The sequence below is a fragment of the Apodemus sylvaticus genome, chromosome 18 (genome assembly GCF_947179515.1).
Source record: "Apodemus sylvaticus chromosome 18, mApoSyl1.1, whole genome shotgun sequence".
Lineage (NCBI taxonomy): Eukaryota > Metazoa > Chordata > Mammalia > Rodentia > Muridae > Apodemus > Apodemus sylvaticus.
Window position 1 is genome coordinate 50,620,876 of NC_067489.1, and position 22,087 is coordinate 50,642,962.

Sequence of the window (22,087 nt, forward strand, 5' to 3'; positions counted from 1 at the left end):
TTTCCATATCCAATTTTTTTATTTGATGTATTCTTTATTTACATTTCAAATGATTTCCCCTTTTCTGGGTCCCCACTCCCTGCAAGTCCCATAAGCCCTCTTCCCTCCCCCTGTTCCTCCATCTACCCCTTCCCACTTCCCTGTTCTGGTATTACCCTATACTGTTGGATTGAGTCTTTTCAGAACCAGAGAACACTCCTCCATTCTTTTTGGACATCATTTAATATGTGGGTTATGTCTTGGGTATTCCAATTTTCTAGGCTAATAGCCACTTATAAGTGAGTGCATACCATGATTGATCTTTTGAGACTGGGTTACCTCACTTAGTATGATGCTCTCCAGCTCCATCCATTTGTTTAAGAATTTCATGAATTCATTGTTTCTAATGGCTGAATAGTGATGATATGATAGTATACTTAAATGACTCTACTAGAGAACTTCTACAGCTGATAAACAACTTCAGGAAAGTTGCTGGCTACAAAATCAACTCAAGCAAATCAGTAGCTTTTATATACTCAAAGGATAAGCAGATTGAGAAAGAAATTAGGGAAATGACACCCTTCAAAATAGCCACAAACAGCATAAAGTATCTTGGCGTGACTCTAACCAAACAAGAGAAAGACCTATATGACAAGAACTTCAAATCTCTGAAGAAGGAAATTAAAGAAGATCTCAGAAAATGGAAAAATCCTCCATGCTCGTGGATTGGCAGGATTAATATAGTTAAAATGGCCATATTGCCAAAGGCAATCTAGAGATTCAATGCGATCCCAATCAAAATCCCAAACTGGGTTTTTGGGTTTTCTTCATAGAGCTAGAAAGAGGAATTCTCAAAATCATCTGGAATAACAAAAAACCCAGGATAACTAAAACTATTCTAAACAGTAAAAGAACTTCAGGGGGATTCAGTATTCCAAACCTCAAACTTTACTACAGAGCAATAGTGATAAAAACTGCATGATATTGGTACAATGTCAGGCAAGTGGATCAATGGAATAGGATTGAAGACCCAGAAATGAATCCCCACACCTATGGTCACTTGATCTTCGACAAAGGAGCTGAAAGCATCCAGTGGAAAAAAGATACTCTTTTCAACAAATGGTGCTGGTTCAATTGGAGGTCAGCATGCAGAATAATGCTAATCGATCCATTCTTATCTCCTTATACTAAGCTCAACTTCAAATGGGTCAAGGATCTCCACATAAACCCTGACACATTGAAACTAATAGAAAAGAAACTGGGGAAGACCCTTGAGGACATGGGCATAGGGGAAAAGTTCGTGAATAGAAAACCAATAGGTTATGCTCTAAGATCAAGTATTGACAAATGGGACCTCATAAAACTGCAAAGTTTCTGTAAGGCAAAGGACACTGTCCAAAGGACAAAATGTCAACCAACAGATTGGGAAAGTATCTGCACCAACCCTAAATCTGACAGAGGGCTAATATCTAATATATACAAAGAACTCAAAAAGGTAGAACCCAGAGAATCAAATAACCCCATTAAAAAGTGGGGTATGGAGCTAAATAAAGAATTTTCACATGAAGAACTTCGGAGGGCTGAGAAGCACCTTAAGAAATGTTCAATATCATTAATCATTAGGGAAATGCAAATCAAAACAACCCTGAGATTTCACCTCACACCAGTCAGAATGGCTAAGGTCAAAAACTCAGGAGACAACAAGTGCTGGCGAGGATGTGGAGAAAGAGGCACACTCCTCCACTGCTGGTGGGATTGTAAGATGGTGCAACCACTTTGGAAATCAGTCTAGCGGTTCCTTAGAAAACTGGGCATGCCACTTTTGGAGGACCCTGCTATACCACTCCTGGGCATATATCCAGAGGATTCCCCAGCATGCAATAAGGACACATGCTCCACTATGTTCATAGCAGCCCTATTTGTAGTAGCCAGAAGCTGGAAAGAACCCAGGTGTCCCTCAAGGGAGCAATGGATACAGAAATGTGGTATATTTATGTCTTTATATTTCAAATGTTATGCCCTTTTCTGGTTTCCCCTCCAGAACTTCCATCTCACATTCCCCCTGCTTCTATGAGGATTCACTACCTCCCACCCACCAACTCCTACCTCACCACCCTGGAATTCCCCTACACTGGTGAATTGAGCCTTCAGAGGACCAAGGGCTTCTCCTCCTACTGATGCCAGATTGTGTCATACTCTGCTACATGTATGGCTGAAGCTATGGATCCCTCGCTATGTACTCTTTGGTTGGTGATTTAATCTCTTTTGAGAGTTAATGACCAAGTATTCTTAGGTTTCTCCTCAGTTTTGGAATTTCCCTTAGGCTTAGAAGGAGCCAATAGTTAGCAATGGAAGGTCACTGAATTAACCTACCTTTCTCATTGCTTCATATCAAGGGTCTACTGAAGACATGATAGATGATGGTTAACATTGTATTTTTCATTTCACTGGGAAGCATTTGACTAATGGCTCAACTGCAAAGTTATTTCCTGTTTTTTTTTTTAAGGTTATTTATGTATTATATGTAAGTATCCTTGTAGCTGTCTTCAGACTCTCCAGAAGAGGGTGTCAGATTTCATTAGGGATGGTGGTCAGCCACCATGTGGTTGCTGGGATCTGAACTCAGGACCTTTGGAAGAGCAGTCAGTGCTCTTAATTGCTGAGCCATCTCTCCAGTCTCAAAGTTACTTTCCTCAATATCATATCTGTTCTTGCTTCTTAGTAAGGACATTATTATGTGCAGCTGAAGCATAGGAGTAAACTTGTATACCTCTCTCTTTTTAAAGCTACAATGTTTAAAAAGAATATTTAGAATTATTTTTCTCTCATTAATTAATTTATTCAATAATTTATAATTTATGCACTTATACTCTATTCCTATAATCTCCTATTTTTCGTGGATGCCATGGGCGATATTTGCTAAAGAAGGATATTACAAGCTATGATGTTACTTTCAGGTTTTCCAATTGCTACTGGCACATCATTTTTCTCAAGCTTTCTCAGATAACAAGGTAAAAGATTGCACTTATATATATGTGATCGCATATGCAGGTGAAACCATTTAAATATATAACCAGCATTGCAATGAAAGAAAAACCATTATACATTTAGAATATTATTCAGGGTGGATGATACTACCCGTTGAGGTTCCTGAAATAAGCTCATAACTCTTCCCTTTGCTACCTGTGTTATGAACTCCTTAGTGTTTCTGATTTTTTTATCATAGGTTATTTTTTATCATTTCTACAATGATATTTATGCAGAAATAATAGCTGGCTGGAAAGACAACATTTCTTCTGAATATTTCATTTGAAGGAACAAAATTTTGGCATTTTCTGCTAAGTTTCATTTAGGTTTTGTTTAGCCCATGTCCTCTCTGCTTCTCAACACCATGGAAAACAGATTTAAATAGTGTTCTAATAATGTTTTATATCTTTCTGAGCCAACCTTAAATTTTAGTTCTTCAAGTTATAAAAATGCAAATGTGGTGCATCCATTTTATGTGTAATCAGATAAATGTTAAGTGATGGAAAGCAAGTATGTTGCTTTAATTAATTTACTCTTGCTATGATAAAATATCTTGATGTTTGCAACATTAGGAAAGAAAGGTGTACTGGTCGTTATCTTGGATTTGGTCAGTCGCTGTGGGAAAGCCTAGGCAGGAACTTGAAATTTCTAATCATAGTCAGGAACAGAAAGTAATGGTTGTATACATGTTTAGTACTCAGCTAGCTTTCTCTAGCTACTTTTTAAAAAGTCTATGGACCATAAGCAGGAAATGGCCATTAACTTCAGGTTGAATCTATTTCTCCAAAATATTATCATGTGTTGGTACATACAAATATAATTAATTAATCTTGTTAATGGAGTCTTTCAAAGATAAAAATTTCACTTAAGTGTTCTAATATATAAATGTATCACGTATTCTGATAAAACAGTTTTACATTTTGTAGCCTTGGAAACAGGATGGAATAGCACAGAAAATGTGTTTATTCCTTATATAACTGATTTAGAATCTATTCTCTAAGGTTTCACTGTAGCTCCATTGGTCACATCAAGAATACTCTAAGGCTTTATAGGAGACCGTGTTCTCGAATATACTTACTTCTAAATCCCACCTTCATGTAGTCAAGGTCCTTTACAAAATTTGTGAAGTGTACTGCTTTAAGTACCAGATGCAGAAGACAAACAAATGCCCATAGGACTCCAGCAAACATGCAAAGAAAAATGCTTGTCAAGAAAAACTATACTTTTAGAATTTTTAAGCAATAAGTAAATTATATAAGCTGACATACATATATGTATGCATATAGCATCCAAATTACAAAGGTGTGGATTATTATTTTGTTGTACTTTTATGGTAGAAATTGTATAACAAGTTTTCTTTCCTTTATTATTAAAAATTAGGCTGTATAATTTTCAATACATTATAAAATATATGCACATGTAAAAACATTTCTATTAGTGATTTTCAGAGGAGGATGTGGGAGTGAGCAGGACTAGAAATTTGCCTTTTATTTATTATTAATTAAATTACAGCACATTTTATTTAAAATTTAAAAATGCATTGTTTCAAATATTTAACAAATGCAACTTTTTCTCTTTTAAGCTATGTCAGCTTCATTACTACAAGACCATGTTGTGATAGCAATGGTGGAGCCTAGAAATTTTCTGCTCCAAGCATTGGTCAGATACCATGCTAATACAACTATCATTCTATTTCATGTACATATAAGAACTGGACAAAGAACACTAGAGTCATGATTTGTCTTTATTTTCGACACTTATGGGGTGTTCAGAATAAAATTCTCATCCTAAAATCACATTTTGTTTACAGGTTACAACATATGATAACATCCTGCCATTGGTGAAAGTTCTAACTGTACCTGTCATGTGTTAGCTATTATTGGAAAATTTTTCAATTGATTTAATCTCAGCTAGATAAATTTCAAACATGATTAGATTCCAAAACTTTTTACCGTTAAATGTTGTAGTTCAAATTACACACACACACACACACACACACACACACACGCACATGCACATGCATGCCGCCCCCCACACACACACAGACTCCAGTACAATTAGTATATTCAAAAAATTAAGTTAAATGCCCCAATTTATTTTAAAATTGTAAATTCAGAGCATTGGTGTATATTAATGTTTTATATTTGACAATGCATGAATTGCATGAATATGTAGCTTTTCATGGTTAACAGCTGTGTGAAATTATTGAGGTGTAAGAACTACATGTCCTTATGCATAGCTAAAACATGGCCAGGATATTGTGGTCTCCTATCACTTTTCCAGATACATTCCTTTTATACATTTATTTTATTTTATTATATTTTAAATAAAATGCAAATGCACCACTTCTCCTCTCCCTTCAATTCCCTCCAACTTCTCTCGTGTTCCCTCCTTCCTTCCAACCTTTCCTATAACAACCTCATTCTGTCAACTTGATAGCGTCTATTCTTTTGGTTATCACTGCATTTCATTTTAATACTGTTCCCAGTAAGCGCACAATCATTTGACAGAGAATAAAAACATGGAGCAGCCCCTGGATGCTGCTGGGTCATGCATACTTTGGTAGGTGGCAGATATGAGACAGCCTATGTCTATGCTGTGTGTTCTGACTTATGAACATCTGAATGACTACAAGCCTACCATTCTCTGAATAGAGTGATCTTGAGACCACCATCATCCAGGTTCAAGGGGACATGGACAGGGACTTAGCCTGAAATTGCCACCACTCCAGCATCAGGCAAGTCCATAAGGGACTCCAAGATGGGAAGCAAGCAGGAAACTAGAAGAACCACACCTAGGATCACAGACCTGTGATAGGGAAAGAAAGCAGGAAGGGAGGGAGAAAGAAAGACAGAGGGGAGGGGGAACAGAGATGGAGGTAGCGAGAGTCATAGACACTGTGGACCTAATATTTCAATTTCACACAATTTGACACCTGTAGCATAGGTGGGAGGAACAGGGGAAAACCAGAAAATTCTTTCATATTAGAACTTTGGCCTCAAATTCTCTTGAGAGCATCACTCTTACACCTACAAAATCACTGTGAAAAGTAAACTGTTTTAAGGAAGAAGGCAGTGGCAGCTGAGAGAAGCAAGACATGGCCCCAATACTGACCAGGGCATCTCATCCTAAATTGGTGGTTTAAATTCCTCAACAGTCTGCAAAGGCACATGAGTAGATAGACTGATAGTTTTAAATAAAGCAAATATCCAAATAAATATTATCTGGTCTTCTTATAGTTTCTAAGAAAATCCAAGACTTCACAAAAATTTAAACAATTATGATGAAAGGCTGATTTTTTCTATATAGGAAGATAGGTAGATAGGCAAGGCACATAAACATTTAGAAATCAGGTAGATGTTTAGGGAAAAGGTGGTGATAGATTATGATACAATAGAGACAGATTATAGATGATAGGATGATAGAAACTTGATTTGTTTATTCTTTAATGGCCCTCTAGATCCTGTTCACTTGGTGAATCTTGGGCAGGTGCATCACATACAGCTATTATTATCTTAAAAAAAAAAGGCTTTGAGAAAAATGCATTATTTTTTCTCCCAATCTCCTCATTCTTGACCCTATAAAACTTACACTGTTGATGATAAGAGTTCCAAAACACACTCGCTTTTATTTAATGAGGCACATTTGCTTTTTCACTCTGATGTGAAGAAAAGATTTATCCTAGCACTCTCTCTGATTGTGAGCAAAATTTATCCAGGCTCATTTTAGAGATAAAAAATTATTTTTATAAGAAAGCAAGCTATCCAATCAGAGGTCACTGTAGCTTGCTTCCTTGGGGAGTCGAGTTGTATTGTGTTCAGAAATTTTGTGAAGTGGGAGTAAAGGCTGGACACTCTCACAGATATATAAAAAATACTTTCCAGAAAGTGTTTGTACATTACCTATGTCAGAAACGCAAACTGATTTCAAATATAAAGACAAAATTAATATCTGCAATGTAATGTAACCCTAAGAAATGAATGCCATATATTGTAAATTATTTTTTGTCTTAAAGAAAATGGATTTAATAATTTAAGATCCATGTCATTGTGAATCTGTGCTTCTGTAACAAAATCCTATGGAGTGAGTAAATTGAAGAAGAATAAAGAAAGTATTTCTCAGAATCTTAGACCCTGAGAAAGGAAAGATCAAATGTTGGCAGTTTCCCTGCCTGGGAGAATTCAGTATTTCTCATTATGATGGAGCCTTAATATCTGCACCCTCACAAAGAAAGAAATCTTGTATCCTCAGGAGAGACTGGACTAGGGAATGGACTGCCATCAAGCATTTTCATTAGAGTTCCTAATAAAGAAATAAGAATAATAATGTGAGTTGTATGATAATTCTACCACCCACCATCATTACATTGGCTCCTCCTAAAGATGTCTCCTTGACTTTTTACTTATTCAATTAATGCAGTCTAGCATCCTGTGAAAGGAGAATCATGTTAGACAGACTAGAGCAAATTATCTTGTTCACATATCTATTCATGGTCTTGATTATTAATTGATGCAGGAAGTGCAGTCCACAATGATAGGTGCTGTTTTCTGTGAAACTGACCCTGGGCTGTATTAAAAAGCTCAGGAAGCATGAGTCCATGTGCTACTCAAAGGCCAAGCAAATGTTCTGGGTCTTCATGGTTCCTATGATGACTTTCGCTAGTGATGGAGTGTGATGTGGAAATATAAACCAAGTTAACTCTTTAATACCCAAATTGCTTCTGGTCAAAGTGTTTAATCACAGAACAAAAGGAAACTAGACCCGAATTTCTAATATCATCATAGATCTCACTGTATTTCTTTACCTCTATTTTGGAAGAGACTCATTGAAGCTATAAAACCTTATGTTTTAATAATCTAGCATAAGGCTTTATCTATTTAGTGACTTACTTGGAGCAAAGGCCTGAAACTCTACAAGAAATGAATTTTTTTTCCTATGAAAATTATAGTAGCTATATATTTTTATGAGTATACATAACACTATTTTGCTTGTTTTTATTAACAGAAAGATAAATAATATTACATGTTTGTGAAAGATTTAGAAGGCACATAACTGGAAAAGTGTAATTGTAGGAGTCTTGGGTTCTGAGAGCGGTATGAAGTTAAAACACTGCATCTCATTTGTTTAAATGACATGGAGATATAGGGACGAGGACTCCTGCAGATTTGCTGTTTCTAAGATGCTCAGTTTCAGAAAACAGTAATCAGATTTTATGCAAAGCCACATTTCCAGTTCACGTTTTACAGTCTCTAGTGTTGTTCTAGTTTTCAATAGCAGGTAATTGGAAGCAGCAGAATGCATTTTACAAATGTTTTCCCTTGGATTTCTGATAAGGTGACTTTTTCAAAATAAAAAAAAAAGTACGTGAAAGCAGTTCTGAGTCACAGAAATCTCATGTAATTAAAGCCTCCAGCTGCATGCATTTTTAATACCACCGACAACAGGGTAATTGACACATGCAATTCTGGATCACACTTCAGATTTGAAATTATTTTAGTCTGCTGAAATGTGTTTAAGTGCACTAACCAGATATGCTTTCAGTAATTCAGCTTTTAATGACTATCCTTCACTTCAGAGCTACCTTTGATGTTAAAATAGTTCCAGAAATAATGTAATTTCCCCACATGCTGGTTGGGTTACAGTCAGATGTTTCTTAAATATTTCATGTTAGAACTCTCCCTGACCCCTACCACTGTGAGAATGTGAGGAGATTTTACTAACAATAATTTTATATCTTGTAGTTCACTGAATTAACTGGAATGATCAGGACCTCAACTGAAATTGATTGCTGAACCTAAAAGAAGATCAAAGCGATGAATCAAAAGGATATAGCAGATTTAAAAATACAAATTATGAGTATAAGCTCAGAATAATTAATATTTGTAAAATTGCAGTGCAGAAGACCTTAGAAAGTATAAAACTCACCACGTTAAAATGTAAAATTTTAAATAGGTCTCTGAACCCAGAAAAGACTCCTAATTCCTACTTATTAGCTGTGAAACGAAAAGGCACAGTACCACGGAGCATTATTAACTATTATAGAGTCTGATTTTCTACAGACTTCCCAATTGCATTAAACTTCTCACCACTGACTGTTAAATGCCCCACAACATACGGCAGCACTCAAAAAATTTCAGTCTCCACTGTCAGTCACAAGAACTCAGTCAAGGTCAGTTTCTTTCCTTCTTCCCTAGTCATTTGACGTTTAAAAAAAAATGCCAAATCATGTGGTAACTCAGGAATTTACTTAATACTGAATAATTTGTTGAGATCCACTTGCTTTTCAAGTTCCCAAATTGAAACTTGTCATTCCCACACTGGTTTTATTTCCCAAGGCCTGATCAGCCTGCTCTTTATAGAACCATGAACCACCAACCTAGAGATGGCATCACTCATCATGATCTGAGTCCACTTCGACTGATCACTAATTAAGAAAATGCTGTGCAGATTTCATATAACCTGATCTTATAGAGGCATCTTCTTAATTGAGGTCCCCTTCTCTCAGATGACTTTAGCTTGTGTCAAGTTAACATAAAACCTTCCATCATAGCCTTGTAAATTAACGTTGTTGATTCTCATGTGAATTCACAGAGACAGAGCATGCATAGGGCCTGGATATGTCCGCACCTTTTTGGGTCCGAGAGCTGAAAGAAGAAGTGCACTATTGCCCCTATGCCTAACCCCAGAGAAATCTCCAGTTGATAACCACCCACAAATAAAAATATAGTTTGATCCAAGGGAATCTCACTAGGGAAACAAGCTATTCTTAAGTATAGGCTGGATGCCCAGCAGCCTAGGAACTCAGAGGCATCCATGGAGGTTACTTCTCTCATAATTTGGTGTCATGCCTCTTTCTTGTTGTTTGTAATTTTATCTTATTATTTTAATTTTAATATACATACACACATATATACATACATGAATACATACATATAATATTTCTCTTCTCTTTTTTTCAAGATTTATTTATTATTATATCTAAGTACACTGTTGCTGTCTTCAGACACACCCGAAGAGGGCATCAGATCTCATTACGATGGTTGTGAGCCCCAATGTGGTTACTAGGATTTGAACTCAGGACCTTTGGAAGAGCAGTTGGTGCTCTTTTTTTTTTATTTGATATATTTTTAGTTTACATTTCAAATGATTTCCCCTTTTCTGGATTCCCACTCCCTGAAAGTCCCATAAGCCCTCTTCCCTCCCCCTATTCCCCCATCCACCACTTCCCAATTCTCTTCTCTGGTATTGCCCTATACTGCTACACCGAGTCTTTCCAAAACCAGAGGCCACTCTTCCATTCTTCTTGGACATCATTTGATGTGTGGATTATGTCTTGGGTATTCAAAGTTTCTAGGCTAATATCCACTTATTAGTGAATGCATACCGTGACTGATCTTTTGATACTGGGTTACCGCATTTAGTATGATGTTCTCCAGCTCCATCCATTTGTCTAAGAATTTCATGAATTCATTGTTTCTAATTGCTGAATAGTGCTCTATTATGTAAATATACCACATTTTTTGCATCCATTCTTCCATTGAGGGATACCTGGGTTCTTTCCAGCTTCTGGCAATTATGAATAGGGCTGTTATGAACATAGAAGAGCATGTATCCTTATTACATGCTGGGGAATCCTCTGGGTATATGCCCAGCAGTGCTATAGCAGGATCCTCTGGAAGCAATGTGCCCAGTTTTCTGAGGAACTACCAGACTGATTTCCAGAGTGGTTGTACCAATTTGCAACCCCACCAGCAGTGGAGGAGTGTTCCTCTTTCTCCACATCCTCGCCAACACCTGCTATCTCCTGAGTTTTTAATTTTAACCATTCTGACTGTTGTGAGGTGAAATCTCAGGGTGGTTTTGATTTGCATTTCCCTAATGACTAATGAAGTTGACCATTTTTTAAGGTGCTTCTCAGCCATCCGAAGTTCTTCGGGTGAAAATTCTTGGTTTAGCTCTGTACCCCATCACCCTGGCAGTCCTTTGTGTTTTGCAGGTTATTGTATTATAGGATGCTTGAGTGTGTAAAAGAATGGTTTTGTGTTCCTTGTTCCTTCTTTTGGGCTGTTTTCCTTAGAATAGTTTTTTTCTCCATTTCCTATGTCTTTGCTTTACTTTTAACCTTATTATATTTTACTTGGTTATTATCACATAGAAGCTTGTTTATTTTCCAATGACAAAAAAAGAAACAAAGAGCAAAGGGAGGATCCAAATGTAAGGGGGAGGTTGGGAGGAGCTGGAAGAAGTAGAAGGAAGGAAATTTGTAATCATTATTTTATGAGAAGATGTCGATTTCAATAAACAAAAAAAATAAACAAATAGTGATTTAGTGAATGAATGATACAGTTTTTCCTTAAAGTGTTTTGACATAGAACAGAGTCATACTAGAGTGGCCACGTTGGCAAACTCTGTGCTTTGTGTAAGTTGGAAATTTTCTTCTATTTAGCATGATTTAAAGCATTAAAATTACGCATATTATTTACAAATTTATACAACACTTGGATATCTGTAGTCATTTTGAATCCTATGGGGAAAATCATAATTTATGGATTATAACAAGTTCTTCACTTTTTTTCAAAAAGTCCCTAAAGCTGTAAAAACAGCTTTTCCTACTATTTTAATAAGGTTTGAATGATTTAAATTGGTGAGTTTAAAATTACTTTATTATAGCAAGGCCTAAAACAACATTTAATTATCTGTGTATAAAATCATGCAGATTGAAGGATTATGTTCTGTTTTCCCAAGGCCGAGAGAAGAATTTACACAGATCAGTAGGTTTCACACTTGCTAGAAACAGAGTGTGGAATGTCAAGGCATCCTGTATGTATGTTTACATATGCTATCTCATTTTTGTTTAAATTTATAATGGGAAAGCTTCTGCCTAAGCAGTCAAAAAACTGAACTGAAATCTGAGAAGAAAAAAAGCAAATTGCAGAGAATTTCTGTGTCCAACTCCATTTGAATGGGTACAGAAAATGAGTCTATTTATTCAACTTTTTGCATTACTAATTATTCTTCAACTATTCCTTGACTATATATTTTGTTCATAATGACCCCATATACCCTTTTTAATCCCACTCCCCCTGAATCACTCTTTTTAAAAATTAAATGATTTGAGGATATCAACATTTTGTATTAAACATGTTTTCAATTCATTAAATTGTAGCTTTTTAAAAATATGATAAAAGTACCCCTCCTTTTTTCATCTGTGTATGTAAAATCCAATAAGTTTTACTAGATTCACTTGGACAAGAATTGTTATGTGCGTTATTTATTGAAGAAATGATAGCTTGCCAGTCACTAACATAATGCAGAAAGGTCGTTCGCTGAGGTCAGTTACCAAGAGTTTCTTGAACAGAAAAGATATCCTAAGTCTGCTCAAGAGGGATGCTGATCACTGTGGATTTTTCTTGTCTTGTAAAAGTAACTTCAGCCACAATGAGTTCCTGGCTACAACATTCCTGTTATGTACAGAAGACAATGTGTTACCAAGTCTTTCCTGTGTCCCAGCTCTAACGTTCTTTCCTCCCCCTATTCCTTCATCCTTCTCAAACATTGGAAATGGGAGTACTGATGTCACATTTAGAGATGAGCATCACTTACGCTTGGTCCTTTGATCAATTATGAGTTTCTGTATAGACCAACTCCTACTGCAGTAAGAAGCTTCTTTGACCAAGGCTGAGGATGGTTAAGAGTTATAGGTATAAACTTGGGTATTTCAAAAGCTACTTGACAAGGTGACAACTTACTCTGCATTTTTCAAGTGAAAGGGAAAAAAAGATTTTGAGTGCTATCATCACAAAGAAATGATTGCTCTTTGAGGAAAGATGTATTTGCTCTGATAGAAAAATCCAAAGTTTGTAAGATTTCTGAACATGTGGTTGTGCATATACATGTACATTTATAAGAATAAACTAAGAAGTCTAAAAAGCAAAAAATGGACAAATAACAGATAGGCAAGTGCAATACTTCATATAATAACTTTTTATGAAATAATTGGTTGTGAATCTTAAGACAATTTTGTGATTCCAGCGTAGTCGATTTACATAACATTTAAGGGCTGAGTCAACACTCTATGAACAGGAGTATATTTGTAATTTAAACTTCACTTAGAAATACATGGAACGTGCATTTTGTTTTATGTCACATAGCTCAGGCTTCAAAATTGGATGTTTATAAAACTTCTAGTGGATTTAACCATGATGTGTATGAATCAGTTTTTGCTTACTGCAAATTTTAATTTGATATAGTAAGTGGTAATAATCACAGATCAAATGTATTCATTTTCAACATTCTACATAAAAGGATAGAGAAGCTATAAGGAAAGCAAAGAGAACAATGTAGTCTTTGATATATTACAACAAGAGTTCTGGATACTACATCACAAATTTCAAAGTTGTTTTGTAATACCTGGTTTCTACTGGAGGAAATTACACTCCAGTTATTGATATGGTAAATAAATAAGTTGATCCCTAGTGTAGTTCCAGAAATGAAATTAGTTCAATAGAATGCATTTACATCTGTCCCATGTAGTATCATCTCCTTTGGAAAAAATGCCATGTTGTCTCATTACTATGACTTCCTGGATGTAAACTGAACAAGAATATCATAAACAGAAATGAAAAACTGTACAGAGTAAATTTCACATGACTTCAACCACACACCAAAACTACAGATGCTTGAGGAAAACTGGAAAAAAGAGAGTTAAGCCATCCTTGAATGAAAGCATATCAATTGATTGTCCAGTGCAAAATGGTCATTACATATATATATATATATATATATATATATATATATATATATATATATATATATATATAGTTGGAAAAGTTATATTAATGGATATATATGTTAAAACATATCCACATATGCATGTAATAACAAGTAGATTTTAAAAGATCCATGATTCAAGGGAGATCAAGAAAGCATATATTGGAAGATTTAGAGAAATGAAAGGGGAGAGATGTTGTAGTTACTGCAATCTCAAAATTCAAAAAAGTACTTTTTAATCAAGAGAAAAATATTGTCTGCACCTCTCTGTAATTATGATACAAGTCTGTGCTTTTCCAAACTGTTTCCTTTTTTCTACCACAAAAGAAAATCAATCTCATATTAGCAAAATGACTAATGCTCATTTCATGTTAAAGCACGAAGGTTCTCAGTTTCTAATTATATTAATAATGGAAATTGAAAGTGAGTTTTGTAACAGCAGAAAATTAATCTAATCTAAGGATTTGGGTTTTGATGGACAACCCTGCAACTGTGGCTAGTGCTTCTGATCAGAAAGTAAAAACAGTGTAAAGAACCTTGAGCTAAGCATAGGTCATGCAACGATTTGAACATGCTGAATCCGTACAGCTCCACCAAGCTATGGACAAGCTATTACAATGTTATTGTTTCAGGATATAAGCCTATTATGTTCTGTAAAGGAAGATACTGACATTTTGCTGCATTGGTTAAAAAGATTAACAGTTCATAAAGAACAGTACCAACTGTGCCAAATCAAATAGATTAAAATATGAAAGCTTAATGTTCTTTGTGCCCTCTACTGTAAATGCACATACAGTATAGTTTAAATGGCCCCAGTAGCTCTGCTGATAATGTAATAGCACAATACTTTTGGAGAAGCAATTCTCATCCCTGCCACCTGGTAATAAACCACAATGAGGTATTTTTACCTAAACCATTTATAAATTTGCATGGAGGAGGTGAAACTATGAAGGATACTATATTAGGAAAAGTAATTATTTTCATTTTAGGTGCTCGTGTCCTGGCACATTTTATTAGATAAAGGCAAATTGTTAACATATTTAGTTAATATACTTGAAAATTTTAAATTTCTTTATTGTACGTGTATATGTATATACATATATAGATGGATAGACAGATGGATGGACAGACAGATAGGCAGGCATACAGGTACATAGAAGGATGGATGGATGGATGGATAGATAGATAGATAGATAGATGTACAGTTACGGGTACGGGTACAGAGAAGAATACAGATAAGGATAAGGATACGGATATAGATACGGATACAGGTATAGATACAATTATAGATAAAGATACAGATACAGATGTATGTACCTTTGTGGACCCACTTGTGGAAAGCAGGGGCTAATCTTTGTGAGTGAAATCTTTCCTTCCATGATGTGGAAGGTCTAAGGCTCTAAGTTTGTCAGACCTAGAGGCTATCACCTTTGTAATTGAGTCATTTTAATGGCCATTAGTCAACATAATTTGAAACTTTGCACAAGTATGTGATTTTAAATTTTACCTTGATAGCATTTCTCCTGTCTTCTCATTTTTAGTTAAAATATTTTTTAATTTAATCACATATTTTCACTCAAAATAATATATCTCTCTTTACATGAACACAGATTCTTGTAGTTATAAGTAGTTTGTCTATGACAGCATCATTTTATTATATGTGACTAAACATATCATTATTAAGATTACAGCTAGAATTTTTCATGAATATTAAGCAATATAACATTTTAAAGATTAAGCATCATAATTTTCTACTATATAAAACAATGGATTTTTAAAATAATATTGCTTAAGGCAAAAGTAATCTGAAGCCCACTTTTCCACACATACTCACATGATATTGAGCAAACAATACTTCAGAGTTTGACATATTTTCTGGGCTCTGGAAAATATACTTCACCTTGCTCAGTACTTTTTCTGTGCCAAAGCGAAGACAATCTATCATTTTAACTGACCTTTATTTTTCTCTGCTGAAATGACTAAACTTGTCAGTATGTTTTACTTTCTCTATAAGAAAAAAACACAATATCTCAAATGACTTGCCCACATGCCTTGGTGAACAAAAGAAACCAAGTCAGACTCAGACTTTGTGCCTCACCATAAAGGGTTCCAAGCACCTTACCTATTGATGTATCTGGTCTCTCTAGGTTTCTAGCTATGTATTTCTAGCTACAGGATTTCCTCTTCAAATATGTGTAGAAAAATGTTTAATCCAAGTGCTTATATTTCACCAACTAGCAAAGGTCATATTCCTATCAGGTTGAGCAACCTAATTATATATGTTAAGAAAATTTAATATTTGATATCAAATATCCAGGACCTGAACTACTCCAAATTGTTAGTGATGTTATGTAGTAACTTACATTAATCATGAAACCACACTGACCCTAACTTTTTAGACAACCAATATTAATGTTAAAAGTAAGCAGTAGAAGAAATAATGGAAGACTGTTTATCACCTCCATTGTCAAATTACCAATCTGAAACCAACCTACCAATAATTAGAGCACTGAAAGTTCCCCATCTGAAGTGTATTGATTGGCAGCTCAAGTCATACCTTTCAGGAACTTAACTTTTCTTTTTAAATTGTTAAAAATATACCTAAGATGATATTCTTCCTGAGTGAGGTAACCTAAAATGCATTCACTGATATGTGCATATTAGCCTAGAAGCCTGGAATACCCAAGACACAATTCACATATCAATGCCCAAGAAGAAGGAAGAACAAAGTATGGATCCTTGGATCCTTTGTAGAAAGGGGAAAAATACCCACAGAAGGAGATACAAAGACAAAGGTTGAGCAGAGTCTGAGGGAAAGACTATCCATAGACTACCAGGGAAGCATCCTATATACAGTTACAAAACCCAGGCACTATTGTGGGTACCCACAAATGCTGGCTGACTGGAGCTGGATATAGCTATCACCTGGAAGACTCTCCTAGTGTGCTACAAATACAGAGGGGGGCACTCTCAGCCAGCCATTGAACTGAGCACAGGTTCCCCAATGGAAGAGATAGAGAAAGGACTAAAGGAACTGAGGTGTTTGCATCACCACAGGAGGAACAAAAATATGAGTCACCCAGTACTCCCAGAGCTCACAGGAACAAAACCATGAACCAAAGAGTACACATGGAGTTACCCATGGCTCCAGACACATCGGTAGCAGAGGATGGTCTTGTTAGACACCAAAGGGAGGAGAGGCCTTTCATCCTGGAAAGACTTGGTGGCATAGTGTAGAGGAGGACCAGGACAGAGAAGCAGGGGTGGATTGATTGGGGAAGGGGAAATGGCTTTTGGAATTTTCTGGGGAAGGAACTGAACTAGGAAAGGGGACAACATTTGAAATGTAAATAAAGAATATACCTAACTTTTTAAAAAGTCCCTAAGAAAAAGGCAAAAAATACAGTGTGTGATTAACATACGTATGTTTTACTATTTAATTTCAGGGGTGGACAATTAGTAAGAATATAAAAGTACAAGATGCTAAATATTATATTCAGATTGGGCAGACATAGAATATTTTTTTGTGATCTCAAAGGCAGACTGCCCCTGAAATATTCAATAAATCCAAAGATATATCTAAGAGACAATTGTGCAATGTCTTTTATTATTTTAAAGTGAAGTCCTAAGACTAAATAAACAATATGCCAGGTAAAATGCAATTTATAAAGTGCACAAAAATTTCTCTGAACAAGTAAACTTGCAATTTTATAAATATCAGATTAAAATCAATCTGGATGTTCCTCAGAAAATTGGAAATAGATCTACCTGAAGACCAAGCTATACCAGCATGGGAATATACCCAAAAGATGCCCCAGGGTGTTTAGAGGTCAGGGGCCATGGGGGTGAGGACATCCACCTGGAGACAGGGGTGTGGGGAGGAGGTACAGGATGTGGAATAGTCAGAGTCTGGACAGGGAGTGGGAGTAATAAAATATGGAGTGTAAAAAAATAAATCAATTGATTAATAATAAAAAATATTAATAAAAAAGAAAGATCAATTATTTAGAAGTGCTAAGGTAAGTTGATTTTAATTTGATATTTATAAAATTGCAGTGTCACATGTTCCACTATGATCATAGCAGCCTTATTTGTAATAAATAATTGATCTTTCATACATACCTGTCATTTTTTATGCCAATAAAGTCACTAAACATTTAACTTTTTGAAATATTTCATTTTCATATCATATACATTTTAGCTTTATTTTTGAAAACATTGTAAATGTTAATATTTTGATAGATACTACTCTAAATCTATAGGCGATTATTTTCATTATGAAATATGCAATGTTGTTTAGTTTTTAGAACATTTATATTTTTATAATTATGATGAGTGCTCTTATGCATTGTATAAAAAATAAGTGTGTACATTTGAGAAATGATTATGCATTTGTAAACTTTGATTTTAATTTTATTTTAAAGAATAATATCAATATAAAATACATACTTAGATTAATATTAATACTTAGATTAAATATTGGAGTTGAAATTATGTAGATCATTTTGCTTTTGTCTCCCACGTACTGAAAATACACGTGAGGCACAACACCCAGCTTTGCCTTGAGTTCTAGAACACCATTAGTTTTAGCAATTACACCAATTAAGACTCAGTTTAGCAATGGTATATATGCTGTGAAGCCATATGCAACACTGTAATCCATAATGGGTGGTATACTATAGAAACATATGTAAGACAATTTTACAGAAGGAGCCTAGAGACTGTACTTAAAATGTGAACACAAGAGAATTACAAAATGTGTGATGTAAATATTAAATTTTGAGTGGTACTGAGAGATTTTTTTACTATTCAACCTATAGGGTTCTGGGCAGATACTTGATCAGTTCCACTGCCACACACTGCCAATTATATAGGTACATATTATTGTAACAGCTGACTTAATTCCCCATATTATCCAAAACTATACTGGGTAGTATTATCTGTTATATGTTTTCTCTATTAATTCAGGTTCCTTTAAACAGAGCATGAGTACATAGCATTCTGCCAGTTTTAAAGTTCTCTGTATTTTGCCAGTTTTAAAGTTCTCTGTATTTCTATAAATAAGTCAGGAAAAAAATTTTTCTAATACTAAAACATGTTTTATGATACTTGCATCATATGATTGTTATACTAATGAATTCACATTTTAATGATGTACATTTTAATTCTATTTTGATATAAATGGCAAATAATTTGGTGTATGTGATAAATAAGTGAGAAATGTATATGTATATTCAAATTCAAAATCAAGGTCAATAAACTTGAATGGACTGTTCTGTGAATTAGTCCCTGTGAGAACAATTGCAGCTCTCTTTTTTTTTATTCAGTATATTCTTTATTTATATTTTAAATGATTTTCCCTTTTCTGGGTCCCCACAACCCAAAAGTCCCATAAGTCCTCTTTCCTCCCCCTGTTCCCCCATCTACTCCTTCCCACTTCCCTGTTCTGGTATTCCCCTATAGTGCTGCACTGAGTCTTTATATAACTACGGGCCACTCTTCCATTATTCTTGGACATCATTTAATATGTGGATTATGTCTTGGGTATTCAAAGTTTCTAGGCTAATATCCACTTATCAGTGAGTGCATACCGTGATTGATCTTTTGAGACTGGGTTACCTAACTTAGTATGATGTTCTCCAGCTCCATTCATTTGTCTGAGAATTTCATGAATTCATTGTTTCTAATGGCTGAATAGTACTCCATTGTGTAAATATACCACATTTTTTGTATCCATTCCTCCGTTCAGGGACACCTGGGTCCTTTCCAGCTTCTGGCTACTACAAATAGGGCTGCTATGAACATAGTGGAGCATGTGTTCTTATTGCATGCCGGGGAATCCTCTGGGTATATGCCAGGAGTGGTATAGCAGGGTCCTCCAGAAGTGTCATGCCCAGATTTCTGAGGAACCGTCAGACTGATTTCCAAAGTAATTTCATTATCTTGTAATCCCACCAGCAGTGGAGGAGTGTTCCTCTTTCTCCACATCCTTGCCAGCACCTGCAGTCTCCTGAGTTTTTGACCTTAGCCATTCTGACTGGTGTGAGGTGAAATCTCAGGGTTGTCTTGATTTGCATTTCCCTAATGATTAATGATGTTGAACATTTCTTAAGGTACTTCTCATCCTTCTGAAATTCTTCATGTGAAAATTCTTTGTTTAGCTCTATACCCCATTTTTTAATGGGGTTACTTGGTTCTTTTGGTTCTACTTTCTTGAGTTCTTTGTATATATTAGATATTAGCCCTCTATCAGATTTAGGGTTGGTGAAGATCCTTTCCCAATCTTTTGTTTGACGTTTTGTCCTTCGTGGATTGGCAGAATTAATATAGTTAAAATGGCCATCTTGCCAAAGGCAATCTACGATTCAATGCAATCCCAATCAAAATCCCAACTCAGTTCTTCATAGAGCTAGAAAGAGCAATTCTCAAATTCATCTGGAATAACAAAAATCCCAGGATAGCTAAAACTATTCTCAACAGTAAAAGAACTTCAGGGGGATTCAGTATCCCAGACCTCAAAGTTTACTACAGAGCAATATTGATGAAAACTACATGGTATTGGTACAATGTCAGGCAAGCAGATCAATGGAATTGATTGAAGACCCAGAAATGAACCCACATACCTATGGTCACTTGATCTTCAACAAAAGAGCTGAAAGCATCCAGTGGAAAAAAGATAGCCTTTTCAACAAATGGTGCTGGTTCAATTGGAGCTAAGCATGCAGAAGAATGCGAATTGATCCATTATTATCTCCTTGTACTAAGCTCAACTCCAAATGGATCAAGGACCTCCATATAAAGCCAGATACTCTGAAGCTAATAGAAAAGAAACTGGGGAATACCCTTGAGGACATGGGCACAGGGGAATAGTTCCTGAACAGAACAGCAATAGCTTATGCTCTAAGATCAAGAATTGACAAATGGGACCTCATAAAACTACAAAGTTTCTGTAATGCAGCTCTCTTTCTGAGGCAAGATCCACACTGATGCCAACTTCACATAATTGGAAAGAATATTTTCTATAGTATACAAATAGCATATAATAATGAATGATCTTGAAAGGAAACAATGCGCTTTCAGGTCAATAGGACTGTCTGTTCCTCATGGGAAGCCCTTAACAAACTTTATATAAGAGAAAGCATTTCCAGTTTATTCTCCACAATCTTGCATATTATGACTAAGTAGGTTTGCTTGTATTTGGCTAAAAAAATAAAAGCAAGGGTGAAGGTGAAATAAATGTCCCTTTACATACAAAAAGTAATTTCTAACCACAGTAAATGCAATTTTGCAGAAATAACCAATAAGGAATTACATGAAAGACAGAAAATTGATCAGATAATGACGTTAAATGCATGCAGGCTGAGAAGAAAAATTATAGAACATACAGGAAATTGGACGTTTTTCACACATGAATAATTATGCATATTGGTCCTAGTAATTAAGGAAAGGAAAACTAACACAGAAAATTGGAATAGTATTTGGATAAGCTGGGAATTAGGGAGACCAAATTGAAATTGAGGGTAGAGCTCAAGTAAATTTTAGAATGGCACAGATATAAATGTACAAACAGTGCAGCAAAAAAAAAAAATGCTCACATAATACTGTTCCAGGCATGTCCCATCCATACAGACTTGGTATGTTTGAAAAAGTTCATGAACTAATTATTCTCCACCTCAGATTCTCATGAACAGATTAGAGAGAATAGTTTTTGCTGTTTTAGTATTGACTGTTGCTGCTGATGCTTGCTTTTGCTGGAGAGTCTTCACATTTATTTCTACAAGGTCTGAAAAGAGTTGTTTCTGTGGTACCTTTGCTAACTTTATGAATTGTTTTCCTTGGTAGAGGAGAACACAGGTCCTACAAACACAATGCCTCATTCCAGCTGCTACATCCCCTACAGTGCAGAACTGTTTTATCTTCCAGATCAGCAGGATAAACATGAATAGAACAAAACACAGTGTATGAGTAGTAGTGCCAGATATGTCTGCTTTGGCAAAATGCTCCCTCTGAAAGATGTATCTTGAATCTCTTTGTCTTAACATTAGTACCTCAATGTTCTATAACAAAATTAAAAGTGCAACTGGTAAAAGTACTTCATATAAAACATTCTAGATAGGAATTTCAATAAAAATAGTCACTGAAAAGTAGATAAACAAAAGAGACTTCTTTTTTATTTCATCAGCATAGCATGACGTTAAGATAATAGACTTTTTTTTCTAAAACTTTGTCCCATGTGAACACATTGCCACTACCTGAGAAAAAGGGAATCTTAGTTGTAATTACTTCCTATCTCTGTCTGATTGACTAGCAT

The 22,087-nt window shown here is 35.3% G+C and overlaps 1 pseudogene; it reads left to right on the forward strand.

Moving 5' to 3' along the window:
* The first annotated feature begins 5,532 nt into the window (after window positions 1–5,532).
* Window positions 5,533–5,650, forward strand: LOC127669037 (uncharacterized; annotated as a pseudogene).
* Window positions 5,651–22,087: the final 16,437 nt, after the last annotated feature.